This window comes from Rutidosis leptorrhynchoides, chromosome 10 (assembly GCF_046630445.1).
Source record: "Rutidosis leptorrhynchoides isolate AG116_Rl617_1_P2 chromosome 10, CSIRO_AGI_Rlap_v1, whole genome shotgun sequence".
NCBI classification, from domain to species: domain Eukaryota; kingdom Viridiplantae; phylum Streptophyta; class Magnoliopsida; order Asterales; family Asteraceae; genus Rutidosis; species Rutidosis leptorrhynchoides.
This window is the reverse complement of record NC_092342.1, coordinates 327,998,878-328,017,371: the sequence shown is the minus strand read 5'-3', so window position 1 is coordinate 328,017,371 and position 18,494 is coordinate 327,998,878.

The window sequence follows — 18,494 nt, the reverse complement described above, 5'->3', positions numbered from 1 at the left end:
TGAAAACAGATACGGAGTATAAATAAATCGGGTAACCCGAGTTTTGTTTTGGTCTTGGACTTAATTTGTCTGTTGGGCCAGATTTAATCTAGGGTTATTATTGTTGGGCTAAAGGATTGGCCAAACTAAAAGCAACGAACGGGTTAACTATTTTGGGATAGAAGAGATAGTAGAAAAACACGAGTGATCAGCTGGTTAGGAGATTGTATGGGTATCCGGGAAGTTGCGGGTTCGAGTCCTGGCGGTGACATTCTTTATTTTTGAGTTTTTTTTTTCTTCAAGGTTGAACTCTTTTATTTTCCATCATCATCATTATTATTATTATTATTATTATTATTATTATTATTATTATTATTATTATTATTATTATTATTATTATTATTATTATTATTATTATTATTATTATTATTATTTTTATTATTATTATTATTATTATTATTATTATTATTATTATTATTATTATTATGTATTTATTATAAGTAACTTGTTATTATTATTAACATTAATACATGTATATCATTAGTATTATTAAGTTAATTATATTTACTAACTATATTAGTACCATCAATTTGTATTATCATCAATAATATTATTAATTATAGTATTATTTGTGTTATTTTTGCTAGTAATAATATTGGGATTTCGAGAATACTAAACAGGTTAATTTATGATAAAGAAGCGTTACGATAAAGATTAGGAGATTTAGTATAATTATAGGAACACATGTAAATTATGATTATGAATACAAGGTGATATTAAAAGAAACTATAGTCATTAGTTTATAAATTAAACACGAAAGTTATGCTTATTATAACTAGGAATATACAATTTTAATAATAATGTTAAGATTAAAAATATAGAAATTTTAGATATAAATATTATTATGAAAAATTATTAAGATCTTAATTAAGGTATGTTTTAAAAGAATTATTATAATAAATATTATCATAGTTACTTTAATACAAGTTAATATTATTATCATTATTAATATTATTATTAACATTATTATTATTATCACTTTTATCATTATTATAAAGTATCAATATTATTACCAATATTGGTATTATCATAATTATTAATTTCAGACTAGTGATCCTCATATAAAAATATATTTAACTTAACTCTATCAACAATTATATATATTTAATCATTTACGATTATATGTATTAATGAATATACAAATGATATAGGTTCGTGAATCCGAGGCCAACCCTGCATTGTTCAATTGTTAAATGTCGTCATATGTATTTTTACTACAAAATACATTAGGTGAGTTTTCATTTGCCCTTTTTACTCTTTACATTTTTGGGCTGAGAATACATGCAAATGCTTTATTAACTGTTTTACAATATTTATATGCGTGAGTTTCATTAATCCCTTTTTAAATGCTTTTGCAATATATATTTTTGGGACTGAGAATACATGCGATGTTTTTATAACTGTTTTACGAAATAGACACAAGTAATTGAACTACATTATATGGTTGAATGATCGAAATCGAATATGCCCCTTTTTATTAAGTCTGGTAATCTAAGAATTAGGGAACAGACACCCTAATTGACGCGAACTCTAAAGATAGATCTATCGGGCCCAACAAGCCCCATCCAAAGTACCGGATGCTTTAGTACTTCGAAATTTATATCATGTCCGAAGGAGGATCCCGGAATGATGGGGATATTCTTATATGCACATTGTGAATGTCGATTACCAGGTGTTCAATCCATATGAATGATATTTTGTCTCTATGCATGGGACGTATGTTTATGAGAAATGGAAATATGAAATCTTGTGGTCTATTAAAATTATAAAATGATTATTTATGTTAAACTAATGAACTCACCAACCTTTTGGTTGACACTTTAAGGCATGTTTATTCTCAGGTATGAAAGAAATCTTCCGCTGTGCATTTGCTCATTTTAGGGATATTATTTGGAGTCATTCATGACATATTTCAAAACACGTTACATTCGAGTCGTTGAGTTCAGCAAGATTATATTTAAGTCAATTATATTTGGATATATTATGAAATGCTATATATGTCTGTCAACTGTCGATGTAACGAAAGTTTGTCTTTTAAAAACGAATGCAATGTTTGTAAAATGTATCATATAGAGGTCAAGTACCTCGCGATGTAATCAACTATTGTTAATCGTTTATAATCGATATGGACTTCGTCCGGATGGATTAGGACGGGTCATTTCAGTTGGTATCAGAGCGGTGGTCTTAGCGAACCAGGTCTTGCATTATTGAGTCTAACTGATAGTCGTTAGAATGCATTAGTGAGTCTGGACTTCGACCGTGTCTGCATGTCAAAAGTTTTGCTTATCATTTAGTGTCGAAAAATTTATTTCTTATCATCCTTAAAGTCTATACACATCTTACTGCCTCTATTGCATAGACAGTGTATAGATAAATCCATATCTTAGCGTATCTGTTATTGTAAACTTTGCCTGTCATTTTCTGTAGATTCCTCCGCAACTTATGGGATTTTATTATTTTATATGCATATCTAAATTATGTATTGTAGTGTACTAATCTACATCCTATATTATTTCTTATTGAAAATCCTTCATATGAACATACGAGATGAATCCCTCAACCAGTTCGAGTCCTTTAGATTTCGATAGCTATTCCGATAGTTATTTCGACAGCTATTCCGACGTAGACGTTCACCTAAGCTCCAAAAACAGCATCACCTGAATGAATCAATCAATCAGTCATCCCCAATTAATCTGATGGGTTCGTAGTAGACTTAATCAATGGAGACGCGAAGAAGGCGATCCCTTCCACCAACCTAATTTACCTCTTGGCGATGAACCTGAAGCACTTACCGGCGAACCTGTTCGTAATACTATTTTCTCTCTCATTTCCCGAATATCTCGCCACGATTATATTCTATCTAAAATTCTAAACTCTAATCATTCGCCCGTTCTTACAGACAATCATCCCGGAGTACTAAGTCAACGAACTACGCGCCCGAGTTGTAGCCTTGAAAAATATGGTGCAAAACGTACCAGCTTCAGCAACATCAACGACACCAACAGTACCATCAACATCAATACCAGTACCATCAACAATCCATCTCATCCTATATCTCGAGCATAATCCTCGATCTATATGACGTTCTATATCATTTATCTTCGTTCTATATGACGATTATGTAATCTCTAATGTTTTAGAGATTATATATTCTTGTTCTAACGGTAAATCAAATGAGTTTAATATCATATTGACTTAGTAAATCCATGATTACATCTAAAGAAAATATACATGTATATATTTTCATAAAGATTGTAATTAAAAATCCTTTCGTACAAACCGTTAATGATGAAAATATTTTAACGGGTAGGTAATACCCGAGGAATATTTAGATTTCACATTAATAAGATACACTGTACATTCTTCGAATCTGATTCAACGATCATTTACTATCCTACTTACATCCACAGAGATACGAATCCGTTCACCGCAGAATAATCATTTTCATTCAATTTCATATTTGGATTTTGACTTAGCAGAACCCAACAAGTGGCATAATGAAGAAAACATTGGACAAGATAAAATTTGTTAGAAACAAACAAATTAACTATGAGAAATTTTGTTAAGAATCCACGCTAACAAAATCCTAGCTAACTGTTCCTAGCTAACTGCTAATTCCGTATTACATTTTAATTATCGCAATTTATTTATCACAATTTAATTATCGCAATTTTAATTTTCGCAATTTTATTTATCGTCATTTATTTTCTGTTATTTATTTTACGCACTTTAAATATCGGGACACGTATATAAGGTTTTGACATATCATATCGACGCATCTATATATATTATTTGGAATCACCATAGACACTCTATATGCAGTAATGATCGAGTTCTCTATACAGGGTTGAGGTTGATTCTACAATAATATATATAGTTTGAGTTGTGATCGAGTCTGAGACATGTACACGGGTCACGATACGTATTAATTAATTCGAATATTATATATTAAACTATATGAATTATTGGACTATCAACAGTGGATAATTAAAATGAATTAAAATATTGATTATAACATATGAAACTAAATAATTCTTCAAGTTTGCCACTTGATTTCGTCTTAAACCTCATTTGTATCTTCACGATTACATTCTGCGTTCAAACCTTTCATGATTCTTGAAAACACCTCAATCGATAGGATGAATCAACCGCACTTCATCTACGGAAGGAAAGATTTATGCATACAGTTATGCACCTGAGAAACTCTCGACAACTGAGTAAAAGATTAACACGTAGCCGTGTCAGATCCTTTGGCATTTATTAGCAAAAATAACTTTGCGATCCCTTTTCAAGGTAGCCAATTTTGTCACGGCTCCAACAAGTTAACTTTGACTTTTCGTTCGAAACAACCTTATTATAACCTTGATTTATATGTGTACTCTTTTATTATTACCGGGAAACCTTTTGTATTCCATCTTACTACCAGCAGACGTATCAGCAACCTCGTTACTTCTTGGCTTAAATCTCTTTGACAAATCATTATATTTATTCATTGAAACCCTATCATATACTCATCCGCATATTGTAACGAGAACTGCCATACCAATTACCGGGAATCAGCAATCAGTACTTTGAAAACTCACAGCATATCTACAGCAACAGTTACATGTATAACTTTTATCTCTTAGAATTATGGTCTTTCATTCTGAAATTCTGAAAAGCACTCAGTCTACAAATCAATACTCTGAATATTGAAAAAGCTGAATGAAGCAGCAGAAACAGTAGACAACCGTAAATGACCTTAATCATCGGAAGTTTGATGATAAAGAATAGTATGTTGGAAAAGCTCATAAAAGTTGGAACTGGAAAACGGATTGAGCTAACCATGAAGGAGACCAAGGACAAATACAAGGACCATACCCAATATTCAAAGAATCCAGGTAACTCTGGATCCGTTGAAATCTTTAGAGATTATCTTTCTCCGAAGTCATGTTAAAATCTTGCGAAAAATCTTTCTCCATCATACATCGAACTTAGAAATTCTAAAATATCATCATCAATATCTTCGATATTTCTGAGGATATTTTCATAAATATTCTCGACCGAAATTGTATACCTCTTCGTGCTTCCTGTGTATCATTATATTGGAAACATTCAAGATAAAATTTAGTACCAAAAAGCAAATTATGCGAAACTATGAAGAAAGTCGTGGACAAATCACAAAGAATAAGTTTGACTTCAAAGAATCTAAATGATTCAATGCCTGCTGAAATCTTTAGTGAATATCTTGCTTCTGACTCCAAACTCTTGCGGACAAATTTTCTTCATCATCCTTCGATATTAGAAATTCCAAGATATCATAGTATCTTTCATTATAAATATCCTCCATATTTCTAAAGATATTTTCATAATTATTCTTATCTGAAATCATTAATCTCTTTGTGCTATCAGTGTTACATCATATAGAAACTGTTAGTTTCTATATTTTGTAAACTTTCGAGCTTAAAATATGAATGTTATTGAAGTAATGTTGGGAACTGATGCATGAGTTAGTACAATATAATGACACTTGATCAACGTGATTATATTACAGTAAGTCATGCTGAGTTTCCAATGGAACGTGATAATTCACAGATCATAACGTCATCATGTGCCATGTTACATAACTCTTTCATTCTGCTTAACTTATGAACATATCAAGAAAATATATTCTTGATAGTTCTATTCTCAGTGATTCTGGTAATTTGACAAATCAAGTCGTGCTAATACATTCTTCCTTATTTAGAACATTATGTTTATTCGAAACTCCATACCTTTGAATTCTGGACTGTTACTTGCGAAAAGTAAACAAAAGCATGAAGCTCCGAAATAGAAAGGGGGTATAAATCGCAGCAAATAAGAGAGCACATTAACTGTGGATGACAATAATTATAGGAGACAGAAGCAGGAACACCGAAATATAAGAGAAAATATAAAGCCCAATAACAACACGGAGATTACAAACCGTGGATATTAATACGAGAAGCAATATAAAGACACGGTAGAAATAAGAATAGTATCATCCCAAGGTAATAGTAGAAGTAAACAGATTCTTCTGGTGGAAGATTGAAAAGAAGGATAACAGGAATAATAATTAGGAAAATATCAAGGACTAGAAATGAATTAAGCATATTCAAAATCTTTGGGTGTATGAACTATGAAAAAAAGTATAAGAATGGTGAGAATAATGGAACGGAAGAGTTTAATTTATAATGGAAATATCAGACAGAGTAATCGAAGCAGATCACCGTATTTAATTAGAGAGATCTTAATTTCCTTATTGGCCGAAGAATCAGATCTTATAGATCTCCAAGATTTTCTTTTAAATCCCTTGAATTCAGGAATTCAACCAAGACAACGTCAAAATCGAAAACGCATCTTATTTTTCTAAATTCTACCCTAACTCTGCCAAAAATTAAGACGAGTCGTTACTTTTCCTATTTCAATCTTTTGTGATAGCTTCATTCGTACTCTTCGAATAATCGAATTTTTTTTTATCCACATTACTCAATAATGATAAAAATCTATTTATCAACTCATATTCGTCATGAAAACATTTTTATTGTTAGCCATGACCACCTCACTCAAATTTCGGGACGAAATTTCTTTAACGGGTAGGTACTGTGATGACCCGGGAATTTCCGACCAAATTTAAACTTTATCTTTATATGTTTCCGACACGATAAGCAAAGTCTGTAATGTCGAGTTATCAAATTTTGAAACTGTTTACATGAATTCATTTGACCTTTGACTATTCTCGACGATTCACGAACAATTGTATATAAGTATAAATGTAAATATATTTATACAAATGTAGATATAAGAGTATATATAATATTTTAATTAAATAAGATACACTCCAATTAATTAGAATTATATGCATATTGTTAAAATGTATAAATATTAAATATATTATATATTATATAAATAATCGGTACCATATAAATAAATGTAACTACAATATAAAATATATTTATGTTATTATTATTACTTTCATTATTATCATTAATTAATACAAGTTATTATTTTATCAATAATATTAGTACTACTATCATTATATAATTACTAGTATCATTGTTATTATTATTATTGTTAACGCTAGCATTAATATTAGGATTATTAATGTCATTAATATAACTAATGTTATTACTATCATTAATTTTATTACTAGTATTATACTATGAGTATTATTACTACTAGATTATAAGTATTATTATTATTTTAACACTATCACAAAAATAATATGAATTATTATTATTATTACTCTTATTAATATTATGGATACTATTATTATTTGTATTTAGATTTAGATTATTATATATTATTATATATTATTATATATTATTATAATTATTAATTATTAATAACAATATTATTATTATTATTATTTATATTTCAATGATGATAACAGCTACACATATATCAAACAAATTTGTTTGACATCAATCCCACTTTGCGAATTTTATTTTCCCATGGTTGTTACCAGTCTACCTCAATTCATATATAACCAAAAGTGATTGATCACTACATTCATATACAAACAAACTATTATGCTTTTCTTTTCATTTTATTATTATAAGTTACAATCCATTATAAAGATACCATCTCCACAATCTAATCTAAATTATATACCCATACAAATGCAGAGGAATAAACACACAATTACACTAACCCATCCCTATTACTATTTCTTCAGGAGCACAACTTCTTCCATTATTGAACTGTCATTACTTCCAACAACACTTTGAATCATCAACACAAACCATCGATGAACCAACCATCAACCTCTATGATCACCAATCCAAACCATCGTAACAACCCTTGAAAACCCATTACATATCTACTGTTACTGCAATAAAATAAGACTGTAACTAGGGTAACACCTGCAGTCATTACAAAGTTAATACCTGGTAAGATGAGACCACCTGCTCGTTTTTCTTTCTGTTATTTCTGTTCCTTTGGCTATCATAAACTATCAAAATTCACCACCTCCGGTTACCTTAACAACCCCCATTCTATCACCATGATTCTGATTTAGCTTCTGTTCGGTCCAGGCAACAACAAAACTACAACTATATCCTGTACTGCTGCTGCTACTATGTTGAAGACTTCTGTCCGGTTTGTTTACTGACTGGACCCATCATTAAATCAATACCCTTCAACCTGCAAACACCTTTCTACAATAATATGCTGTAACTAGAAAATAACAATTCAAACGAAGTTAATAAACAGGATATTACTACCGTCGAGCTGCTTGCTGCCACTTATTTGCTACAACCATCGACAACCACCAAAACCACCACCTAATAACATTACTATCATGATTAACTACTACATCTAACGGTTTAATATCAAAAATTTAATTTGCGATTTATTAAATCTCTGGATACCTATTTATACCTCATAAGCTATTAATCTCAAACGATTTACAATTCTATATTCCAAAATCAATGTCAACAACTAAAACTTCGGTCAAAATTTCAATTCATGAGATAAAATGTGTTTATGAGACAAATCATTGATTACGAGTATTTATTGAGAAGTTCTAAATACTTTTCGAGAATGAATTCGTACCTGGATCACTTTAATTTTAGTTTTTGACTCTCAATTTCTTCATCACCATCGTCTATGTTCTTAATAATCTTCGATTGGTTATTGATCATTACCGTGACTTCCTTCACAAAATCTCTCAAGCAAAGATATAGGAGACGATCCAGTTAATCCAGTGATTTGATTGTGATACGCTTCCCTGCACTCCATCTCTGCAATGCTTGATCCACTTTTGATGACTGACAGCTGAAAACAGATACGGAGTATAAATAAATCGGGTAACCCGAGTTTTGTTTTGGTCTTGGACTTAATTTGTCTGTTGGGCCAGATTTAATCTAGGGTTATTATTGTTGGGCTAAAGGATTGGCCAAACTAAAAGCAACGAACGGGTTAACTATTTTGGGATAGAAGAGATAGAAGAAAAACACGAGTGATCAGCTGGTTAGGAGATTGTATGGGTATCCGGGAAGTTGCGGGTTCGAGTCCTGGCGGTGACATTCTTTATTTTTGAGTTTTTTTTTTCTTCAAGGTTGAACTCTTTTATTTTCCATCATCATCATTATTATTATTATTATTATTATTATTATTATTATTATTATTATTATTATTATTATTATTATTATTATTATTATTATTATTATTATTATTATTATTATTATTATTATTATTATTATTATTATTATGTATTTATTATAAGTAACTTGTTATTATTATTAACATTAATACATGTATATCATTAGTATTATTAAGTTAATTATATTTACTAACTATATTAGTACCATCAATTTGTATTATCATCAATAATATTATTAGTTATAGTATTATTTGTGTTATTTTTGCTAGTAATAATATTGGGATTTCGAGAATACTAAACAGGTTAATTTATGATAAAGAAGCGTTACGATAAAGATTAGGAGATTTAGTATAATTATAGGAACACGTGTAAATTATGATTATAAGGTGATATTAAAAGAAACTATAGTCATTAGTTTATAAATTAAACACGAAAGTTATGCTTATTATAACTAGGAATATACAATTTTAATAATAATGTTAAGATTAAAAATATAGAAATTTTATATATAAATATTATTATGAAAAATTATTAAGATCTTAATTAAGGTATGTTTTAAAAGAATTATTATAATAAATATTATCATAGTTACTTTAATACAAGTTAATATTATTATCATTATTAATATTATTATTAACATTATTATTATTATCACTTTTATCATTATTATAAAGTATCAATATTATTACCAATATTGGTATTATCATAATTATTAATTTCAGACTAGTGATCCTCATATAAAAATATATTTAACTTAACTCTATCAACAATTATATATATTTAATCATTTACGATTATATGTATTAATGAATATACAAATGATATAGGTTCGTGAATCCGAGGCCAACCCTGCATTGTTCAATTGTTAAATGTCGTCATATGTATTTTTACTACAAAATACATTAGGTGAGTTTTCATTTGCCCTTTTTACTCTTTACATTTTTGGGCTGAGAATACATGCAAATGCTTTATTAACTGTTTTACAATATTTATATGCGTGAGTTTCATTAATCCCTTTTTAAATGCTTTTGCAATATATATTTTTGGGACTGAGAATACATGCGATGTTTTTATAACTGTTTTACGAAATAGACACAAGTAATTGAACTACATTATATGGTTGAATGATCGAAATCGAATATGCCCCTTTTTATTAAGTCTGGTAATCTAAGAATTAGGGAACAGACACCCTAATTGACGCGAACTCTAAAGATAGATCTATCGGGCCCAACAAGCCCCATCCAAAGTACCGGATGCTTTAGTACTTCGAAATTTATATCATGTCCGAAGGAGGATCCCGGAATGATGGGGATATTCTTATATGCACATTGTGAATGTCGATTACCAGGTGTTCAATCCATATGAATGATATTTTGTCTCTATGCATGGGACGTATGTTTATGAGAAATGGAAATATGAAATCTTGTGGTCTATTAAAATTATAAAATGATTATTTATGTTAAACTAATGAACTCACCAACCTTTTGGTTGACACTTTAAGGCATGTTTATTCTCAGGTATGAAAGAAATCTTCCGCTGTGCATTTGCTCATTTTAGGGATATTATTTGGAGTCATTCATGACATATTTCAAAAGACGTTACATTCGAGTCGTTGAGTTCAGGAAGATTATATTTAAGTCAATTATATTTGGATATATTATGAAATGCTATATATGTCTGTCAACTGTCGATGTAACGAAAGTTTGTCTTTTAAAAACGAATGCAATGTTTGTAAAATGTATCATATAGAGGTCAAGTACCTCGCGATGTAATCAACTGTTGTTAATCGTTTATAATCGATATGGACTTCGTCCGGATGGATTAGGACGGGTCATTTCAATCCCGTCCACAATTCATGGCATGATCAAATTTCCAACATATAAAGGAGTTGCCACAATATGTTCAATGAGCATTATGCCTATTTGTGCAGCTGTTAACGTAAAAACCGCAGGGCAGGAAACTGCTGATGATGCGGATAATATGGAAATTATAAATCCCGCATATCCAGAGCAGAAAATTAAAGTGGGACGCAATATTAGTGCAGATACTAGGAAGCAAATAATTCAATTACTTGTCCAGTACATGGATGTTTTTGCTTGGATCGAAAATGATATGACTGGTGTTCCGCTTCATATTGCGGAACACAGGCTTAATGTAAATCCAGCCCTAAAACCTATAGTGCAAAAGCGAAGGGGTATGGCCCCAGACCGCGTAAAATGGTTGTGAAGAAGTAGCAAAATTGGTGAGAGCTGGAATTTTGTGCGAAGTTCAATACTAATCGTGGATCGCGAATCCAGTGTTGGTGAAAAAACCTGATGGTTCTTGGAGAATGTGTATTGATTACAAAGATTTAAATAAAGCGTACCCTAAAGATAACTATTCGCTTCCAGAAATTGATTTAAAAGTGGAATCTTTGCATGCTTTCCCGTATAAATGTTTTCTGGACGCGGCAAGAGGTTATCACCAGATTCCAATAGCTCAAGAAGACGCAGATAAAACCGCATTTCATACGGGCAAAGGCATATATTGCTATATAATGATGCCTTTTGGTTTAATTAATGCGGGTGCAACATATCAACGTTTGATTGATACCGCGTTTGACAAACAAATAGGGCGTAATCTTGAGGCTTATGTAGATGATTTAGTGATCAAAAGCACAATGCAAGAGCGAATTATTGAAGATATGCGCGAAACATTTGATACACTGCGAAAAATAAACATGAAACTCAATCCGCTAAAATGCAGTTTCGGTGAAACTGAAGGAAAGTTTTTGGGATATCTTGTTACAGAACAAGGTATTCAAGCTAATCCAAAAAAGATCGCGGCTATAGAAATTATGACCGCGCCAAAAACGGTTAAAGAGGTGCAAAGTTTGAAGGGAAAACTGGCCGCGTTAACACGTTTTTTGTCTAAAGCTGCTGAAAGGCAGTTGCCGTTTTTCAAAACTTTAAAAGGATGTTTGAAACAAAAAAGTTTTGTTTGGTCCAGTGAAGCAGAAACCGCGTTTCAAGATATGAAAAAGTTGTTGAAAACTTTGCCTACACTAACAACGCCAATTGATGGCGAAATTCTTTACCTTTATATTTCAGTGGCAAACGAAGCTTTCGGTTCAGTTTTGATCGCGGAAAGGAACAAAATACAAAAGCCGGTGTATTTTGTTAGTAAAGCTCTTACAGGAAGTGAAATAAACTATGCGCCGATCGAAAAGTTTGTGTACGCGCTTATTTTAACATCGCGAAGGTTAAGAAGATATTTTCAAGGGCATCGAGTGCATGTATTAACTAATATGTCAATCAAGCAAGTTTTAACAAAACCAGAGATATCTGGTAGACTTGCATTGTAGGCAGTCGAATTAGGTGCTTATCAAATATCTTACCTTCCGCGTAGTGCTGTAAAAGGTCAGGTTATGGAGGATTATTTAACGCCCCGTCCTAATCCATCCGGACGAAGTCCATATCGATTATAAACGATTCACAACAGTTGATTACATCGCGAGGTACTTGACCTCTATATGATACATTTTACAAACATTGCATTCGTTTTTGAAAAGACAAACTTTCATTTCATCGAAAGTTGACAGGCTTGCATACCATTTCATAATATATCCAATTATAATTGACTTGATAATAATCTTGATGAACTCGACGACTCGAATGCAACATCTTTTGAAATATGCCATGAATGACTCCAAGTAATATCTATAAAATGAGCAAATACACAGCGGAAGATTTCTTTCGTACCTGAGAATAAACATGCTTTAAAGTGTCAACCAAAAGGTTGGTGAGTTCATTAGTTTAACATAAATAATCATTCCATAATTTTAATAGACCACAAGATTTCATATTTCCATTTCTCATAAACATACGTCCCATGCATAGAGACAAAAATATCATTCATATGGATTGAACACCTGGTAACCGACATTCACAATATACATATTAGAATATCCCCATCATTCCGGGATCCTCCTTCGGACATGATATAAATTTTGAAGTACTAAAGCATCCGGTACTTTGGATGGGGCTTGTTGGGCCTGATAGATCTATCTTTAGAGTTCGCGTCAATTAGGGTGTCTGTTCCCTAATTCTTAGAGTACCAGACTTAATAAAAAGGGGCATATTCAGTTTCGATCATTCAACCATAGAACGTAATTTCGATTACTTGTGTCTATTTCGTAAAACAGTTATAAAAGTTGCGCATGTATTCTCAGCCCAAAAATATAAAGGGTAAAAAGGTAAATGAAACTCACAATACTGTATTTTGTAGTAAAAATACATATGACGACATTGAACAATGCATGGTTGGCCTCGGATTCACGAACCTATATCAAGTATTAACACATTATAGTATAAATCAATTAAGTTTATATATTTGTTATGTATTAATTATTCTTATAATATATTATGATACTTATTTGATATTTAATTAATGTTATATCAATAATATTAGTTGAAACATAATTTTATATAATATTAGTATATTTTATGTAATAATATATTTACATATATATCTTTTGTTTTGCAAAATTAATAATTGTAGAAATACCTGACTAAGGATAATAATAATAATATTAATAATAATAATAATTTTTAAAAGTATAAAACTACCTTAGGAGTCAGTTTTAAAAAGATTGCACCAAGTCGGGCTCGAACACGAGACCTCTCGCTCACTCATCAACACCCTTAACCATTCCTCCATTTCAGTTTTTCTGATTTATAATATAAACCCAAATACTTATCTATTACATGTTTCAACCCACTTCATCTTCTTCACCAAAATCTAAACAATCAAACAACTTCATTCTTAATAGTCAATCATCAAAATGGTTTTAGGACTTCTAAACAAACATGAAACAAAAAATAAAAATGTGTTCATGATATAAAAAAAATGAGAAAAAAACAAAAAAAAAATCCTACTGCTTGCCCGTAGCTAGAAAAAAAAAAATTTTTGTTTTTAATTTTGAGTTCGTTTTGGACAATCTTTACAACATGAAACATGTTTCAAATCATTCCTAAAAACTATTGAAATCGTCAATTGAACTTAAAACATCAAAACAAGCTCTAATTTCTCCAATAACAAAACAGTTGACTTTTGACAATTTAACTTTGACTCGCAAATTCGAATTCGTTATTAAGAATTGGAACTTGAGATTTTGCAGGAAGTTTAAGTAAATGATTCCTAACAACTCTGCATTTTTAGTTTTTGAAATTTGTTTCGAATTTACGTTAGTGTATATTACTGTGAAGAACTCAAGAACTCAAAAATTGATTTTTAGATTAAGAGTGTTATAGGTTATGATTACAACATGAATTGTGTTACAAATCATTCCTATAAACTTTATGGATCATCAAATTAACTGGAGATATCAAAACAAACTCGAATTTGATTCAAGAACACTTAGTTGACTTTGAAAACCAAAACTTTGACTCTCAAATTAGAAATTGATAGAAAGAATTGAAGATTGAAAACTTACAGATAGTTTAGATAGACGATTCCTAACAAGACTGCATTATTACATTTTGGAAATTCATTCGAAATCAAAATATGGTGAAAAAGATGAATGTACAGAGTGTCGAGCTTATTTTGTGATTTTTTATGTTTTACTTAATGAATTGCAGAATAATTCTTTTATAGAGTGATTGCATTAATCCTAATTGAGTTGTGAAATGGACATCTAACAGATTACAGACAGAAAACAAAATTTGAAAAAGTTGGATTGAAATGGGTAACGGAATGGTACTAGTTCTTGACTTTTTTTTTTAGATTAATATTAATAATTAATAAATATATTAATAATAATAATAATAATAATAATAATAATAATAATAATAATAATAATAATAATAATAATAATAATAATAATAATAATAATAATAATAATAATCATTATCATTATATCCATAATAATAATAAGTAATAATGATACAAAAATCATAAAAAATGATAATAATATTATTAATGATAAAAAAAAAATAATGGTTTCTTTAATAATAATATCTAATTCACGAAGTATTATATTGTGTCCATTGCTAAACAGTTAACATATAAAAGTGTTCCTAAAAATCCCAATTTTTTTTGATTAAACATATTTAATTATTTCACTCATTACCTGTTTGAAACCTGATCAAAAAGGTTCGAAAAATATTTATTTTCTGTTCCAATTTATATGTACGGAGTACAAAAACTTAGATTGAAATGGTAAAAAAAAATATTTATCAAAACTATTGTCTTTTTAATCAAATTTTGAAACAACATTTATTTTAGAACTTCTTATATATATATTAGATCTATTTTAAAATAATTAAACGTCAACCGAAAGTTACAGACATTTACCATTTAAGCTCAAAATTAAATATATTTAATATACACTATGTATATATATAAACAGTTTTAAATAACAAAATTTACTATTCACATAAATATATATTAAATGATTAAAATATATATACATATAAAATAATAGTTTTTATTACAATGTATTTTATTGTACATATTTATTTATAACAATAAATATATATAATAGTTTATTAATGTTCATGTTATTATATATATTATACATATATTTATATATACACATATTTATATATATCCACATATTTACAAGCAATGGTTCGTGAATCATCGGAAACAGTCGAAAGTCAATTGAATATATGAACATTGTTTCAAAATTTTCTAGACTCAACATTACATACTTTGCTTATCGTATCGAAATCATATCAAGATTAAGTTTAAATTTAGTCGGAAATTCCCGGGTCGTCACAGTACCTACCCGTTAAAGAAATTTCGTCCCGAAATTTGAGTGAGGTCGTCATGGCTAACGATAAATATGTTTTCCTGACGAATATGAGCTGATAAATAGAGTTTTATCATTATTGCATAATACAGATAAAATAATTCGATTATTCGAAGAGCACGAATGAAGCTATCACCAAAGAGTGAAATAGGAAAGTAAAGATTCATCTTAACTTTTGACGTAGTCACGATTGAATTTAGAAAACAGGATGCGTTTTAACTTTTGACGTTGTTTTAGTTGAATTCCGGAATTTAAGGGATTTAAAGAAAATCTTCGAAATCTAAAAGATTTGATTCTGTGACGAATAAGGAAAATAAGATCTCTATAATTAAATACCGTGATCTGCCTCGATTACTCTGTCTGATTTTTCCATTATAAATCAAACTCTTCCGTTTCATTATTCTCACCATTCCTATACTTTCTTTCTTAGTCCATACATCCAAAAGATTATGAAATGCTTAATCCCGTTCCGATCCTTGTCCTCATCCTGACTATTGCAACAATCATTCTCCTTTTTCAACTTCCACCGGAGGAATCTGTTTTCTTTTACTTTGCCCTTGATATTATAGTGTTTTTAATTCTCCCGTGTCTTTACGTTGCGATACGTATTGATATACACGATTTGTAACTTATGTGTTGTTATAGGGCTTTATATTTTTCCTTTAAATTTCAAAGTCCCTGCTTCTGTCTTTAATAATCATTGTCATTCACAGTTAATGCTCTCTCCTATTTGCTGTGATTTATACCCCCTTTCTATTTCAGAGCTTCATGCTTTTGTTTACTTTTCGCAAGTAACGGTCCAGAATTCATAGGTATGGAGTTTTGAATTATCATAATATACAAGATAGAAAGGAAAGGTAGTAGCACGATTTGATTCATCAAATTACCAAAATCACTGATAATAGAACAATCAAAAATATACTTTCTTGATATGTTCAGAAGTTAAGCAGAATGAAAGAGTTATGTAACATGGTACATGATGACGTTATGATCTGTGAATCATCGCGTTCCATTAGAAACTCAGCATAACTTACTGTAATATAATCACGTTGATCAAGTGTCATTATATTATACTAACTCATGCATCAGTTCCCAACATTACTTCAATAACATTCATATTTTAAGCTCGAAAGTTTACAGAATATAGAAACTAACAGTTTCTATATGATGTAATACTGATAGCACGAAGAGATTAATGATTTCAGATAAGAATAGTTATAAAAATATCTCCAGAAATATGGAGGATATTTATAATGAAAGATACAATAATATCTCGGAATATCTAAGATCAGAGGATGATAGAAACTATTGTCTACAAGGGTTTAGAGTAAGGAGCAAGATATTCACTAAAGACTTTAGCAGACATTGAATCATTTGGATTCTTTGAAGTCAAACTTATTCTTTGTGATTTGTCCACGATTTTCTTCATAGTTTCGCATAATCTGCTTTTCGGTACTAAATTTTTCTATTGAATGTTTCCAATATATGATACACAGGAAGCATGAAGAGGTATATAATTTCGGACTAGAATATTTATGAAAATATCCTCAGAAATATCGAAGATATTGATGATGATATTTTGGAATTTCTAAGTTCGATGGTTGATGGAGAAAGGTTTTCCAAAAGATTTTTAACATGACTTCGGAGTAAGATATTCTCTAAAGATTTCAACGGATCCAGAATTACCTGAATCCTTTGAATATAGGGTTTGGTCCTTGTATTTGTCCTTGGTCTCCTTCATGGGTAGCTCAATCTGTTTTTCAATACCCAATTTTCTATCGAGCGTTCCTAACACTTCTTTCTTTATCATCAAACTTTTGGCCGTTTAGACCATCTATCATTTTTCTGTTTCCTCTGCATTTAATGCTATGATATCTGGATCATCGGTTATTAATCCGAGGTGGTTTCAGGAGAATTGTGTTTTTAGATGATTAAACGCTGATGGTAACATGGTGGAATATAAAAGGTTCCCCGGTAACAATAAAAGAACATACATATAAATCAAGGTGATAATAAGGTTGTTTCGAACGAAAAGTCGTAGTTAATTTGCTGAAGCTGTGACAAAATTTGCTACTTTGAAAAGAGATCGCAAAGTTATTTTTGCTAATAAATGCCAAAGGATCTAACGCGGCTACGTGTTAAACTTTTACTCCGTTGTCGAGAGTTTCTCAGATGCAATACTATATACATAAATCTTTCCTTACGTAGATGAAGTGCGGTTGATTCATCCTATCGATTGAGGTGTTTTCAAGAATTATAAAATGTTTGAATGCAGATTGTAATCGACGAGATACAAATGAGGTTTAAGATGAGACTAAGTGGCAAACTTGAAGAAATGTTTAGTTTCATATGTTATAATCAATATTTTAATTCATTTTAATTGTTCAATGTTGATAGTCCACAGTTAGCAGTGTACAAATAATAATTCATATATAGTTTACTATATAATATTCGAATTAATTAATACGTGTCGTGACCCGTATACGTCTCAGACTCGATCACAACTCAAAGTATATATATTATTATAGAATCAACCTCAATCCTGTATAGCTAACTCCC